The 2474-nt window shown below is 33.3% G+C and overlaps 1 long non-coding RNA gene across 1 annotated transcript; it reads left to right on the forward strand.

Annotated features, from left to right (window-relative positions):
- On the forward strand, positions 1–2166 carry LOC309509839. The gene is made up of 2 exons (XR_014210087.1): positions 1–525; positions 1672–2166. It is a non-coding gene; the product is annotated as an uncharacterized lncRNA (long non-coding RNA).
- The last annotated feature ends 308 nt before the right edge of the window (positions 2167–2474 follow it).

A 2474-nucleotide genomic window follows, 5' to 3' on the forward strand; every position in this document is an offset into this window, starting at 1 on the left:
CCTGGTTACAAAGCACCATTTCAAACTAAAGTTGTTAATAAAAACAGTCATAAAGAAATGCATTGCAAGCAATGGATAGGCAACAAATAGGTTAAAAGAAATTTAAAATGCATTAAAATAGTCAAATGCTTTATTTCATACGTTTCATTTAGGTTTAAGAACATAGAAAAAGGGTTAAAAATATGTGAATTCATTTGATTTATTTATTTATTTTCTTCATTTAACATGGTTTAAAATGTGTTCAGACTCTTATTTTGAAGAGTCACGTTGCAGCGTGACTCCTGAGACTAGCCACAGCCAATCAGGTTGTTTTGTTTTTTCCTGCTTGTTAACGAGGGAGAAACGCAGACAGTCGTTGTAGAGCTGCTGCTGAAAACAGAGGAAAACAAGAAGAATAAGTAAAGAGTCCATTTAAAGTTAATTTTGTGCCTTGAAGGAGTTTTTTTTTGTTTGTTTTGTTGTGTGTTCCAACCTGCCGTGACCTGGCGATATTTCATACTTGTGTTCATTGCCGAACGGGACTTGGTGAGTTAAAAGAATGTATTTTATTTTATGTGTGGAACATTTTGTTGTGATGTATCGGTACTTTCATGAAGATGGAAAGCTAAGGTAGTTAATTTATGATGTTTTGTGTTGGAATGGTGGATGTACATGGTGGATTGAAGCACAGGCCTGTAGTTCAATGTCCTGTGATGTACTTAGGTAAAGTTGGTTTTATATTCGCATATTCGCACTTTCACGTCTCAATAACAAGCGCAATAAAGCACATTTTTGCTAAATAAAAGCAGCTACATGATCTTTAGGACAAAGATGGTGAACTACAACACTCTCCACAATCAATCAAAACGGGCAAATGTTGTTTTAATGGCATACAAAGTTGCAACTGTTCACTGAACATTCAATGTGTGTGGTAAAGAAGATTAGGGACCGTCTAAAAAGGTCTATTTTTTCCATTGTGTGCAAACAGACAACTACATTTTTGCAAAGTACAGATGTACCAGCAAATCTCTCTCACATTATGTGTTCTAATGCTATTGATTGTACTTTAGCAACAATAAAAAATGCATTATAATGATTGTATTTAGGAAACCTGCCTCACTTTACATAATGTACATAAATATTTTTAGAATAAAATTACATTAATTCACCAAAGGGATTTTTTACTATCCGAAGGTTGTAGCATGTTCCTAGTGACCACACTGACTTACTACCTGGTGAAATTTTGACAAAAAGTCCCTTACTGTACATACAGTTGACAAATTATGTTTTTTTTTTTAAATTACTGTAATTCACCCTAAGTATTTTTTCGTGTTCCAAAGGTTGCAGTATGTTCCTACTGACCAGACTGACTTACTACAGGTGGAATTTTCACAGTATCTCCCTTACTGTACGTTCAGTATACAAATATTAATTAAAAAAAATTACAGTAATTCCCCTAAAGTATTTTTCCTGTTCCAAAGCCTGTAGTGTTTTCTTATTGGCTTACACTATCCCACACTGACTTACTACAGGTGAAATTTTGACAATACCTCCTTTACTGTACGTACTGAAACAGAATCCCCTGTTTCTTCAATTAAATTATATATATCCTTTTGAATGATTACTTTATTCTTATTAAAAATTCAACAGTCAAGTAGTATCCTAATCATTTCTGTATTCATTTTCTTTTAGGTGCATTCCAGTGTGTGCCCTTGGGTTGTGTTCACATGCAAGGGGCCTTTTGATGATAATTGTCTTGGGATTGTCTTGGGACTCCTCCTGGAAACTCCATCTGCATACATTTAGTGTTTTACAGCCAATTGGTCAAACACAAAATCTTGAACTGTCATTATTTCTGGAAGACCCCTTAGGACTTTCACATATAAAACTCTTCGTCTCTTTGTCCTCTTTTTCTGGACCTTTCCATCATGGCTGTATCTTCTGTATCTCGTCCTCAACACATAGATGGCAATGATGGCATTTTTCTCCTTTCTTTTGCAAAGCTCTTTCTAATACATTTTCAATTCCTTTCTACTCTGCCACCATCATCTGCTTAATAAATGCTTACAACCTTCAGTGTGGTATGCTTTTCTTTAAAAAATATTTTCATAATAAAAATATTTATAAAACAAGTTACAGTGTTTTCCCTAATAAACCAGCTTCATAATAAAAATCTTTATAAAACAAGTTCAGGTGTTTTTCTTAATAAACTATTTTCTCAATATATGGTTACAATGATTATTAATACACACTGTAAAAGAAAAGTTGACTAAACTTAAAATTCTAAGGCAACTTGCTGCACCGATTTTTTGAGTTGACTCAACTAATATAGTTTACTCAACTGGAGATGTTATAGTCGAGTCAACTCAACTATAGAGATGTTTTAGTTGAGTCAACTCAAAAAAATCTGCAGCAAGTTGCCTTATAATTTTAAGTTAAGTCAACTTTTCTTTTTTTTTACAGTGAACACTTTCTAAATAAATTGTTTAACAACT

This window comes from Leuciscus leuciscus (genome assembly GCF_965113295.1).
Source record: "Leuciscus leuciscus genome assembly, chromosome: 11".
Taxonomy (NCBI): Eukaryota; Metazoa; Chordata; class Actinopteri; order Cypriniformes; family Leuciscidae; genus Leuciscus; species Leuciscus leuciscus.